The sequence below is a fragment of the Leptonotus elevatus genome, chromosome 18 (assembly GCF_054856555.1).
Source record: "Leptonotus elevatus isolate MCC_2025b chromosome 18, RoL_Lele_1.0, whole genome shotgun sequence".
Lineage (NCBI taxonomy): Eukaryota > Metazoa > Chordata > Actinopteri > Syngnathiformes > Syngnathidae > Leptonotus > Leptonotus elevatus.
This window is the reverse complement of record NC_141256.1, coordinates 8220091-8234466: the sequence shown is the minus strand read 5'-3', so window position 1 is coordinate 8234466 and position 14376 is coordinate 8220091. Positions and strand designations below refer to the sequence as shown.

General features: G+C 37.6%; 1 protein-coding gene across 2 annotated transcripts in view; it reads right to left on the bottom strand.

Annotated features, from left to right (window-relative positions):
• Positions 1 to 14376, bottom strand: part of LOC147158449 (glutamate receptor ionotropic, kainate 2-like) — a 103722-nt gene that overhangs the window by 66188 nt on the left and 23158 nt on the right. The window lies entirely within an intron of this gene.

The window sequence follows — 14376 nt, the reverse complement described above, 5'->3', positions numbered from 1 at the left end:
TTTTCAAGCTAAACCAACTTGTAATCGTCAGTCTGTTAGTAATTTTGTAAATTGCCCACCTCTCTCGACAGATCTTCTTCTTCTACTAGTTCCGGCTGTGAAATAATTAATTTCAACAGGATGGTTTCCTGTATTAAATATTTTATGTATTAATTTTTTGGAGATAAAAGCAAAAAAAGCATATATATATAAAATTAAATTAAATTAAAAAAATTTAAGCATAAAAAATACGGTACATATTGTAGTGTCTGTTTGCTACATATGTGCCTCTATAGGCGGGGCCTACTGCATTAAACACAATTATGAAAGGTTATATGATGAAGACAGTGGAGCAAATGAATTCAATTTCCAATAATTCCTACGCCAACAAATTGTGATGGATACTGCAAATGGTGCGTGAAGGTGCTGAGTGCTACATTGACAGGCAACATAAGCGCATTTGGTTACCAGTAGTCTTCAGTGTAATTAATGAAGGGCGGATGAAAGGTTGAGTTCAGTGGTGGGCGACCTTCCTTAACCGCCTCACTCAGCCTTGACAGGAAGGGCTCACTTTTCCATTTCCCTCTATTGATTTCAATCAATCATCAAACCAGAAGGGGGGAAAAAACAAGAGCACGGACAGCGAAGAGGTAAACATAGCACGTGATTTAAAAATCATTCTCAAATGTCACCAAGGGCTGATGTTCATTTTTCCTGACTTGACGTCTAATTGGACACAATGTTAATGAGCATTAATCGACAAAGTAAGAGCCCAGCAACAATAAACAACAACCAATACACCCGGTTTCAGACTAAATTATCACCACTGAGGTGTAGTTAATTTTAAAACAGCTCCCCTCAGACATTTTTATTATTTTGAGCTGAACCAAAGCCATTACAGCTCCAAACAGTCCTCTCAGTGCCACTTGCAATGTTAAATAAAGGAAAGTAACGCTTGCATTGATTTTTGTCAGAGAGATTTTGTAAAAAAGAAAAAGAAAAAAAAGCACCAAGTATTTTTTTTAATTAATAAATTAACATTTAAGTGTTGTGTTTAAAAACATGAGAAAATATAATAATAGTGTATTAAATTAATTGTTTGAATAAAGTCAAGATAACAAGAATTGCATTTAGTCGCCATTTATTTCAGTAATTTAAAAACAAAACAAAAAACAACAACAATTGTGTCCAACATTTACAAGTAATTAAATAATCGATGAAAAAACAACAACCCTTTAAAAAAGCTGTTTAATAAACATGCACAATAAAAAAAGGCACATAAATGAAGTTAAATGTTGGCATTGTATTATTCAAAATGTTGACATAAATATTTTCCTTTTTACTGCAAATATCGGCTACAAATATCGGTTATCCTTGACTACTAATAATCTGTCATATCGGCCCTAAAAAAAAAAAACACATTGGATCTATCGTTGCTATTATATAATAAATAAATTGTGTTTTTTAAATTATTATATAATGTCTCTCTCTCACCGGGGATGCCATTTTGGTTAGATACTATTATTTAGCTACTACATGAAATGGACAAGAGTTGTGCACCACTTTGAAAAAAAGTCATTTACATGCATATTGCTCAGTGAATACCAACAGTCAGATTAATCAAATTGAACGTTATAATCGCCACAAAGGCCCAATTTCCTCTCGAGACGGCGCACCTTAATATAAGTAATGAGGTTTGCGTTGAGTGTACATTTAGCTATTTCTTTACATTACCTGCGCATTTTCATTTCCCCATTTAAGGCCAACTCGGGAGCCGAACGGGGTTAAGCTAAGTGGAAATAGATGAAACGTGACAGCTTTTGAATTTGAACTCATCGCGTCACTAAAGTGCTGGCTTTTTTTTGTTATGCTGTCGTTGAGTGAGCTGCTGTCGCTTAATGGATTTTTTTTTTCTCCTGGTCCATCTCGTCTCTCATTCATTTAAGAAGAAGAAATAAAAGAAGAGAAAGGCCTGAAAGTTGCAATGCAAGATGATTGGAATCACGTCAGCGGCAGCTAATAGACAATGATTACGCTCTTGCCTCATGGCCTCTTGGGAGCAGACGGAGCTCGCTTGGTGGATTCGAGCAGACTTCAAATGATCATTAGGGGTGACGCTCTACCTTCTTTTCCACATCCTGGATGGCCTGGACATAAAAGTAGGATTGAAAATGGCTGGAAAATTAACAGCAAATCTGTTTCTATGGGTTAAGTTGGGCAATTTTAGAACTTTTTTTTTTTTAAATCCATTTCTACAATATACTGCTTATCCTGTTCAAGGTTGTGGAGAGTTAGAGTCTATTTCAACTGACTTCAGGCAAAAAGTGAAATACAACTTGCATGGACCGGTCGTCAGTTGAATTGATATTACTGCATTGAAAAAAATTGTTACTTATTAAAAATAGCATATGCTGAAGCATTCTCACATGTGTTATTGTGATGTTTCTCCCGCATAATACTTCTGATTTACACCGTTCAAATTTCAATTTGCTACAAAAATTCACGCCTCCCGGGGTACATATCGTCTGATTCCACATCATATACGGTATTCGCATACTTTAATATCAACTTTTCCTCAATCGTTTTGAATAGGACTGACATTGAACTTTTTTGAAGTCCCACTTGCCACGCCCACTTCCATACATACAATTGATCATCGTGACCAAGTGTCTGACACTGCTCGGTGGCACAGTTGGTAAAGTGCGTTGTCCAATAACCAGGAGGTTGCGGGTTCGGATCCCACCTACATTGCAAATACATCCATGGCCATTATGCTTAAGTGATATACATGTATACCAACTGACTATCATATCAGGAAATGGATTATAATTTCTCTGAAATTATTAAATCCCACTTTTCAAGTCTTCTTTTGATTCATTTGTCATTTAACTACAATTAAAAATGTGTAATTTTTCACGTCATGTATCTTTCCATTTACTTCATAAGCACATGCATTCAAATCTTAGCATTCAGCTTTTCAGCATTCCCACGCAATTTCTGCAGAAATTGCACATTTGTCTATTTACTTATAATGTTTTGCCACATATAAGTAGCTAAAGTTGGGTAGTATTTAGATGTTTTTATTTATTTGAGATGTTTTTTGTATTTAGATGTTTTTATTTGTTTAATCATTGTATAGAGGCTGCACTTGTTTTATTAGATTTAGATTTAGATTTTAAATTGGCCTCAATAACCTTTGGTTTAACCCTAACCTTTCAACTTGATTCTACTGTAAACCTAACCAATAAGACCAAACCAGTTATGTGTAATAAATCTGATACTGATTGTTATTTGTAACACAAATGAATTTGCCTTGAAAAAAATTATTGTTAGAAACTTCAGTCCACTTTTTTTATTTATTTATTTTTTATTTTCTTTTAAAGAGCTCAGTATTGTTCATTCGGTAATGTCATCATCATTACTCTTTTCTTTTTTCTTTCTTTTTTAAATATATATATTGTATGTTGGTGAGTATGTGTCCAGTTCAGTCCACTTTAAAGCAGTGGCCCGGGGGCCATTTACGGCCCACCATCAGTTTTTCAGCGGCCACTTTCACACAAATTTGATTACAAGTGAAGATGAGATTTGGATAGTTCAGTGCAGAGGTGGATCTAGTCTAGGGGGCGATAAGGGGCTGAGGAAACCCTCAATCTAAAATATATTTGCCTTCTGACCCTTTGCTGCTTTGTAGCAGTTTTTCAAAATAAGTAGAAGATACAGTATAGACAGTATAGAATTGATTGCTTGATAGATTTTAATGTGTTTAATAAATAATATTTAGTTTAATGTGCGTCCCTCAAATGAAAAAGTGTGGACACCCTTGCTTTAGAGAGAATTCCTCAGAGTATTGTTCTTGGTCAAGTCAAACATTTGTGCTCGCAACTATTTAAAACTATGCTATCTACTAAACAGATAGAGATGAAAACGATAATGGCAATATTGCAATATTAAAATTGGCGTGATATCGTAGTCATCATGTTAAAGAAATTAAAAGCAGCACCTCGGTTCTGTTAAGGTCAGGTTGTTTTCCATTTGTGCATGTCCAGCACCCTCTGGTGGTGGTTAGTAGTGCAGTTTCATTTTAATTAGGCATGTTTTGGCCACCCATGTTGAAGACCCATGCTAATCACCAGATGAAGGGGAACATAATACGTTTGAGTTACTCCACAAATTGAATCACAAATGACAAAACATGACTTTTCGCCCACTCGAACACAACATTGAACACAGTCAACTCAGTGTTATTTACTTCCTGTTGAACCTGCAACCAGACATAGCCGCTAGCATGAAGCTGGACAAACATGGACTATGGGTAGTTTTACTTTCAGTTTTACTGGCTTGATGAATTTGCACACTTTAAAAGTCCAAATTTAAATAGCATACTAGTTGTACGTCTTTGGCGTATCATTCCAGAGCAAAATATCCTGCTCAAGTTCCCTCCACAGGGCCTCGCAAATCAACCCTTCTGAAGTGTGCTGCTTATGGGCACAATTAAACCTGGAAACGAGGAGTTTTGAGAATGAAAGATGGCCTGTAAAAAGCTGAGTCCATTTTGATCGTTTTGTTCAACAGTTGCATTTTACAGGAGAAGAATTATATTCAAGTATCAAAGAAAGCTATTAGGACAGTATTTGATTCTAAATTAAATTCTAAAATATATTCATGCCAATATTTTACTCAAGTAAATATCTGTTACAAGCTTTGTGTAAAAAAAAAAAAAGCAGAAGTAGAAAAATGTGATTAACTCATTCAAACCCAAAAAAACGTATAAATACGTTTTTAATAATTGGTCCTGCACTCCCCAAAACATATTTTTATGTTGTTTATTTTTTATTTTATTTTTTAATGCTAGCATACAGAAGGCTTTGCTACAGCTTCTGACATGAAGAGGTCCCTTAAAGCAATGGTAGTTATTACAAAAAATTGTCAGTAGGTGGCAGCAGAGTGTAAGAGATCAGCAAGGGCCATGTTGCAACAACCTCTTTTTGCCAGTGTTTTCAACAGGTTTGTGAATAATGATAAAAGTTAACTATATTCTAATGCTAATTGCTGCAAAACGGAAACAGATTAAAATATACTTTTTTTTCTCTAAGAGACTTTAATCTTTCTTTTGGTAGGTTCCATGTTTTTATAGCAACAGATTATTCTGTGGGCCTTGCAAAATCAGTCAAAATCCAGTAAAACAGCCAGAAGTGAATGAGTTAATTGTGATTAATCGCGATTAATTACAGACAATAGTGCCAATCGCGATTAATTACAGACAATGGTGCCATTAATTAGTTACAATAACACATTAGTGTGCTTTTTTTTCAATGAGCCTATTTTAATTACAATATCATGAGTTTTTATACAGTACAGCAAGCTTTTTTTCATATCACCAACCTCCCCCACAATATCGTGATAATTATCGTATCATGATGTTAGAATATCATCACATCCCCGGCAGCAACACAATCGTACAAACATGCTAACCAAATGACTCCACCACAACACGATTAGGGTTGCAATTTTGATTATAAGATTGAACCACTACTATTTAGGAAAAAGACACTCCTGGGTGTGAAACAGCCAAACGCAAAATGGTTTAAGATTACACCAGCGTGGGGAAAATTCATTTAGGCATGTCCTGAGAGTCGAAAATTAAATTACTTGGCCAAATGATCAGATAATAACTTGCTAATTCAATTCCAAAAGGACTCCTACGTGTTTTGCGGCACCTTTCAAAGAAGCAGATGCAGAATTGTTTTAATTTGCTTAATTTATGCAGTGGAACCCTTTTTTTTTTTCTTTTTTTTTTTTACTTTCATAATTGAGGGACAAAAAGCCTGTGTCCCGTCCTGTCCTTTCACAACATGTTATGGTCTAAATGACTGCAGGTGTGTGAATAACAGCGGAGAGTGGGGTGTGTGTGTGTGTGTGTGTGTGTGTGTGTGTGTGTGTGTGTGTGTGTGTGTGTGTGTGTGTGTGTGTGTGTGTAAACAACAGAGCCACCATGAGCGGGACGGGTGTGAATTATGGTGCAAATGAAAGCTCGGCGTGAGTTATATGCGAGATAATCACCCTTACGAGAAAACAGGCCTGCCGATTTGAGCGTCTCACTATGTGTGTGTATGATGAGCGCCACAGCAAGTGCGTGTGTGCAGTGAGAGGCGAGTGGAAATGAAAGTGCTGCGTGGGAGGGTGTTTTCATATGTGTGCTTTACTCCCTTTATATGCGCGCGGCAAACAGAGTGCCTTGATGTGTGGAGAAAATTGGAGTAGTATCTTTTTGGTTGTGTGTGATTGTTAAACACAATCGTAACATTGAAGTCACATTCGTTACTTTTAGAATCGGACGTCTGTTTGGCTTTGACTGCCGATTTGGCTTTGAAGGTTACCCGGTACACAATGCGCAAAAGTACAATTAGCTTTCTTTACTCAAGGATGCTGACGGAGATTGAGTCAGATATGTTGCCATGGCGACTGGCGCATCTACGCCACGGCTGAGAGGCAGCGGCAGTTTGCGAGCGGCTGATTGGTAGAGGAAGGACGTTAAGATAGCGCGGATGGCCTGTCTCCGCCTGCCTGTGTGACTAATGACCGGCGGGGTAGCTGCAGGATGGCGGCGGGGCCCCGCGCTGCCATGGCAACCGGCGAGCAAAAGCGTCATTTGGGTAAGTGGCCCAGGTGAGCGCCCGTAAAAAGCCCCTCGACTGACCGCCGCCGATTTCGCTTCTGGCGGGGCCAACAGACGTGACGGAAATTCCCAGTGGGAACGCCCCCCCCCGTATGTTTCTACTACGGTAAATGCGAAGTGATGCATGAAAGCCACTCCCGCTCATTAATCAGCAATGGGCCGACCTTTGCACAGTACACCGGCCCGTTTTGCCTCCCGGAAGGCCACCCGCAAGCGTGACCGGGACACATCAGCCGGTTTGGATAGCGGCCAGTGATATGATGTCATACAAACAAGTCGATAGTTTTGAGAAAAGAAAAATCAGTAAACAAGAGGCCATACAAGGTTTAACCACTCTCTGCTCTGAATCGGAAATAATGGAGAGAGAAAAAAATCATGAACAGTGAAAGTTTTGCTTGTGAGTTGGACTCAAAATATGACATTAAAGCTGATGTTAAAATTTTAGTTAAGACGAGTACAGCTCTCTGCTTAATATTTATCAGCTATATTTAAAGTTAGTGTCAGTTTTAGTCCAGTTTCAATCACGTTTGTTAGTATTTATCATAGTTTTTATTCAGTCAACTTTTAGTCGACTATAAATCAAGCATTTTTTATTCGTCGAGTTTTAGTCAGCAAAAACTGTCTAGTTTTAGTCAGGACAATCATTTTACTAACCCTGTATATTTTTTGTCAACAGACGATGTTGAACATTTCGGATCTAAAACTATTTCACATCAATTTTTCTCTTCACACACAGAATATCAACAAGTGGCTAGGCTGCACGCTACGAGCTAATAAGTTAGCGTCAGTTAGCGGTCGGTTTAACATTATTGTTGGAACGTTATAACTATAATTTACTTCTTTTTTTTTACCTTTCACCGTGAATCCACCTGTCCCACGTGTTTGTGCATGTTGCACTCGCTACTGAAGAAGGTTGTGTGTCACTTTGTATGAATGAATGAGTGTCTCAGTGACAGATTAGCAGAGACACGATTGACAAAAATCCTATCGTTTTCGTCTCGTCTTTGTTGATGAACTAAAATGTCCAAAGTTTTTATTAAGTGAAGTAAATATTTTTTCTCATCTTCATTAGTCGACAAAAATGCATACTGATTTAGTCCCAGTTATTGTTTATTAATGAGGGTTTTAGTCTACTCTTGTCTAGTTTTTGTCCGGTGAGAAATTATTTTTGTTTAGTTTGCGTTGACAAAATTAACACTACTTGGCAGGGAAGTCTCTAAATTACATTTCCCAGGAATAAAAATCACTCGCTCATTCCTTTAGAATTCTGTCTAATGTGTGAAAGTGATTGATTAGTCATGTTTTGAAGCAAATACTGAAAGATACAGTGCAATACTGTTAAATTAATCTCAACACATTCAACGTCTATAGAAGAAAAACATGACGTCAGCAATGGCCTACATCTCCTTCAATGGCTCCTGTTAGCAGCCATATTTTGAGTCAAAGCCTTTTGATTATGTATTTTTAATCAAATAAATGCGATGCTGTTAAATTATTGTCAATGCGTTTGATGAATAGACCTACATCTCTTCTAATGGCTCCTTTTGGCAGCGTTAATCTGTGAAACACTCAGACATGTTGCAGTCCTACCCAACAGGTGACAATGCACAATATAGAAAATAACCGATCACCGCTCCTGGTCCTGGGTTTGCTCTCCGGCCGGTGGCCCTGGCGGGGCCCGGGGGTCGTCCTTTGGCGCTGCCGCGGCCTGGGGGGCCCTGAGGTGTTGCGCTTGCTCTGTCCTGGCAGGGGTCGACGGCTCTCCTCTTTGGTGGAGATTTTCATGCATGCCAGATCCACCACACCAGCATCGATCGAAACTCAGACACAATCTGCTTCTTCCTCTGATCGTTGAATCGGTGGAGGCTGGTGTCTGTGGATCTCACTCGGCTTCGTCTGTCCTTCCTTCCTTTCCTCAGTCTCCTTCGGTCTCTTGAGGTCTCCCTGATTTTTTTTTTTTTTTTTGGATTTGTTGGAATTTAGATGTTTCTGGGGTTGGGGAAGAATTCTGGTGGGTGGCCCGGTGGGTGGTGTCTGGTCGGTGCTGGATTTCACTTTCCTTCTTTGGTCCCCTTGGGTCTCCTGACGGCGGTGTTCGGTTTAGGTGAACGGTATGGGATTTTTTTTCTAATAGGTTTTTGGTGAGCTAACAAATACACGCACGCACGCACGCACGCACGCACACACGCACGCACGCACGCACGCACGCACGCACGCACGCACGCACATACACATTCTCACCCACATAAAAAAAAAAAAATATATATATATATATATATATATAAAAAAAAGAAGAAAAAAAGAGCAATGATGATGACATTACCGAATGAACAATATTGAGCTCTTTAAAAAAAAAAATAAAAAAAAAAATAAAATAACCGATCATTTTCAGTAAAAGAGAAAAAATATTGGCGTAAAAAAAAGTTTTTTTTAAAAATTTGAACAAAAAGTTCAGAAAACTCCAAAGGTCAGCAGTATATCTTAAAAGTTAAATAAATAAATAAATATTTTTACACTAAATAACTTAAATGTGAAACTTTCCCGTAGCTTTAATTTCAAACAAAACAACAAAAACTGAAGGTGCAGAGAGTTCTCAGGGTCACCATCATCTCTTGTAAAGTAATTTGAAAATGTAAATAAATAGTTACTACAGTTCTAAATTGATCTTTCATCAGCCATCAGATTTTTAAAATAAGGCAGAGACCGATATTAGTCAAAATACCAAATATCGGTGCCGATAATCGGCCCGGCCGATAATCGGTCTATCCCTAATTGAAAGACCATGTAAAAAATAAAAAATAAATAAAAAAATGTTTTACCCTTCCAATATGCTAATTTTAATGTATTAAAATACACTGTAAAAAAAAAATGAAATGCATAAAATGGTAAGAAAACACTATGTTTTTTTGTGTCCGTTGGTGCATATCCCTTTAAGAGGCGGGCCTTTGAGTGTCATGTGAGTTTTTAGCCTGCAAGCTGTGATGTATTCATGTGTTCTAGGAAAGTGACATTCACATTTATTGATTATTGCTTAGTGTTTATTGATCATGGACAACTAATTGCATGGGAAATGTTTTATGTTAATATTTTGCAATACGGCACTATTTTTACTTTATTAAAAACACGCAACAACAAAAATAATGGCAAAAAGTAAACTTGTCAAGGTACCACCATATACAATAGATTTGATTTAATCCCTTAAAAAACATAGTATAGTGGGGGCACAAGCAATGAACCACAATGTAGAGTCAGTAATGCTGCACAATAATGCATGGAAACAGGAGTTCAGAACATTCAAAGTGTGATTCTTCTATTTTGTTTTTTTTTTTTATAGTTAGTTGATCACTGAAATGTACACACATGCAAAATATGAACAAGTTCCAGACTAATATTTACACCTCACATTGCTATCGCCATCAAGTCTTCCTTTCAAGTCTCCGTCCGACGTTATGATAAGTGAGCAGAATGGTCGGAGAGAGGACACAATCCCTCCTGTCAGTCCCGAGCATTTTGACACCGAGCTCAACCGTCCCCTGACACTCGGGGCCGCTAAGCCTCCAGCTGACTCACACACTTGAAGTGACGCATGCGAGCGCACACAATCACGCACTGGCACCCTTGAGCCTAAACCGAGCTGTCAGCCACAAAACAAGTCCGTCGGGGGGGGGGGGGGGGGGGGGGGGAGAGTTTGGAGCACACACCTGTGGCGCCAGCTGCAACTTACTGTAAATTTAGTTTGGGAAGGGAGCAAGGTACGAATGGTTTGTTTTGTACAATTATCAACTTCTATATTTTGCTTTGTTATTTACATTTATGGCAACTTTCACTTTTACTCCAGAATAGTTTCTATATCAAATGTATATCATACATTTCCTCTCTAGTCTTTAACTAATTCATTTGCACTGATGCAACCCCCTTCGCTCCCGGCTGGTTTACTGGATTTTGTTCGATTTTGAAAGGTCCACAGAATATTGTGTTCCATTGCTATAAAAACATGGAACCTACCAAAAGAAAGATTAGACACTCTTCTTTCATCAGGAAAAAAAATATTATATTTGTATCTCTTTCCGTTTTGCAACAATTAGCATTAGAATATAGCTAAGTTTCATCATTATTTACAAACCTGTTGAAAACACTGGCAAAAAGAGGTTGTTGCAACATGGCCCTGGCTGATCTCTTATACTCTGCTGCCACCTGTTGGCCGTTTTTTGTAATAACTACCATTGCTTTAAGCGGCCTCTTCATGTCAGAAGCTGTATAAAAAGCCTTCTGTATGCTCTAGCATAAAAAACAACATACAAAAGTTTGGGTTTGAATGAGACTTGTTTTTTCAGTATTTGCATTTACTAAGTACATTTAATATCAGAAAATCACTCATACATTTTTAAACACTGAACAAATTAAAACTGACATTGTAATGTAGTAGAATGACAAATATTCAAGAATCCCCCTCCCCAGAAAACAACTGTGCGGCCCGCACTCTCAAAAAAGAAATAAAAAATTCAGAAGAAGAAAAAAAATCTGTGTGGCGCTGTACCAAATGCCCCAGGCTGGTACCATTGTTTGGGGACCACTAGTCCGCTGGTGGTACTTGGCATGCGGACCAGTACATGACATGACATGAATGAATGAATGAATCACTGCCCACAAAAAAATTCAGTTGTATTTAACTTTTAAATTCAAATACATTCATCATTTAATCTTTAAGAAGTGTTTTTAAGCTTATCTAGCAAAAATGTTCATAAACCTTTTATGTGCAATGCAATATAATTAAATTATTACATAGATACATTTCTTCCCCCTTAAATTACCAAGTTCTTTTAAAAATGTACCTTTATTTATTATTTAATAAAATTCAACATTTGGTTTCTAATATTTTGACATTATTCTCATAAGATGAATATTTTTCATATAATAAAGATTATGTTTTTTTTTCTTGTCATAACATTTTATATTATAAATAAAATAATATACTGTATATTATATATTAGGGATGCGTGAGTAGTACCGATACCAGGGGTCAGTATGAAGCTGACACTTTTATGATCAGGTACTTGAAATTAGAAGTTAGAAGAACAGAACATAACATAACACAAGGAAAAAATGCTATATTGTGAAATATATAGGCATTTCTTTCAAATGACCTGCCATTAAGTATTAAAAGTAAGGTATCATACTGGTATCAGTCTGAAAAAAAACCCATTCCGTCTTTAGTCCCTATTTTTTTTTCTTGAGTAATATTTCAACTTTATTCCTCTAACTTTATTTTCTTTTTCCCTTAACAGCACAACTTTGTCATATAAATAGTTTTTGGGGGGATGTTTTTCAGTTAAAAGTTGGACTTTATTGTTCAAAATTGATGTCTATTATCTTATAATATTGCACTTTTAGGAATACAACTTCTGCCTCGTTTTTGATAAATACCTTGGGCTCTTCTTGCTTCTAGTCAGTTATTTAGGGAAAAAGTGGATTATGATGAAATGGAACTTTTAAGCTACATATACTTTGAACTAAGTATTACTTTCAGGTACTTTCCACAAGGCTGCTCGAATTCACACTCAGGGGGTCCATAACAAGCTCGCCTTTTACTTTATTTTTTGCCAAACGGCCCATCTCATCAATTCCCTATTAGGACTGTGTGCACACTTCAATTATAAAAGTGCTGCCAAGCTGACCCGATTCCAACGAGAGGCACCGCCGATCGTATAACATGTATTCACGGGGAGGCTCTGGCAACAGATGTGCTCATTTGCGCGCATTCTCGCCGCTTTCAATAATGTGCCAGCTAACTCCGCTAAATACGTGCTAATTTGCAAGGCCTCGCTGTGGCTGCGCTAAACTACCAGCTGACATTTTGTGTGCTAATTTGTCAAGGAGGGAGCCCTTTTGGTGCTAATTGTGCCAAATTGTGAGTACACTTCTACGGGCCCCCGCGTGCCAGACTCTCAAATGGCTTCTCGTCCGCATGTAACCTCTTCAAGCGAATGTCGCTGAATAATAAAACAGCAAAGATGAAGAGGACACACACACAACTGCTCTTTAAAACCGAAAAAAAAAAAAAAAAGAAACACCACCAGCACCAGGTATCGATATCGATTAGGGCCCGACCGATATGCATTTTTTGCGGCCGGTATCGATTTTTGGCAGAAAAAAAAACTGATTACAGATTAATCTGCCGATTATTTAAAAAAATAAATATAATGCATTCAATTGTTTACCTCTTGTTTGTGTTTAACACATTTAAAACATCATAAATCATGCTGCTTCTACAATTTCATTACTGTAAATGAATAGGATCATATGTCGAGAAACGTTTCCTTGGAAGGAGTAATACGGCGACCTCGCGGCTTCAAAAGTCTTGACCTATCGGCTATCCAGTAATAAATACAGACGAATGGATCCTCCCTTCGCTTTTAGCATTAGCGCTATGCTAACAATGTTTTCAAAACGAAGCGTGTTTTGTATTTGAATATACAATGGATAATGGTAATTCTTCTTGTTATGTTTAGTTTTACAGTTAAACAACTTAAAGAAAGCTTCGGGATAACAGAATAACCAGAATAACGTACGCTACACTTGTTAATGCTACGCAAGCAAAATCGTGCATTCAGGGTACTTTCACAGCGTCGGAAACCTCAGTTTTCTTCAATTATAAAATTTTTAGGGGAAAATAATAGGCCATTTGGCCCTATTGGCCGATTGTTTTGGCAGATGTTTGAAGGGCAAAAATCGGCCGATTATAATCAGTGGCCGATTAATCGGTCGGGCCCTAGTATCGATTAGGGATTTAACCATATCCAAAAATCACGATGCAATAAATATCCCAATATGAACCACACGATCCAAAAAAAGCTCATAATAATGTGTAAAAACTACGATATTGTAAATAAATCAATTAATTAAAATAAATTACATTTAACAAAAACTTATATTGAGGGGGTGGGGGGGAAGCACAATATTGTGTTTGTGTACATGATAACAGCAGTGACGGAGAAGTAGGCTAGGCCATGTGGTTGTCATGTGCTCCTATTGTTTCAGCGGCGCAATGCATCATGGTCTATGTAGTTCACAATGTTGTGTTTGGCTGAAGTGGATCAAAAGTAATGTTTTGTTTGTTGTTTTTTGACGGCATTGTTGAAAAACACTTGGTATGACTGATTTAGAGGTGTGATAAAGTGGCCTAAACATTCCTAATTAAAATTAAATCACACTAATAAACTAACCACCAGAGGGTGCTACAACTGCACGAATGGAATATAACCTCACATTTTTAATGGATGTGCTGCTTTTAATATCGTGACATGACGACGACGATATTGTGGCACTTTTAATATCACAATATCGCCGCTGTTGCTACATCCCTAGTATCGATATTGTTAACTTTTTAAATTGCTCCGATACTACAACACCCGAACACCCTTCCGGAGCCATGCGGAGCTACTAAAGACACACATGACAACACTTGACAGTCACATTTCATTGACAGCCCAAAATATTAGATAATTAGCTGTCCATATTCTGGTCATGTTTAGTATTTTACAGCGTGATGTGCTTTAGGCCAGACTGTGATCTAAGTGGCCTTTAGATTGACATTTTGCAGACAGAAACTTTTTCCTCATTGAACTTCTTGCCTCTTTGTGTCGGTTTCATTGTATTTTGTTTGTTTTGACGTTGCTATTTTCCCCTGGTTCGGCCCTGGCTTGCGGTTCGGCGTGGCTGCC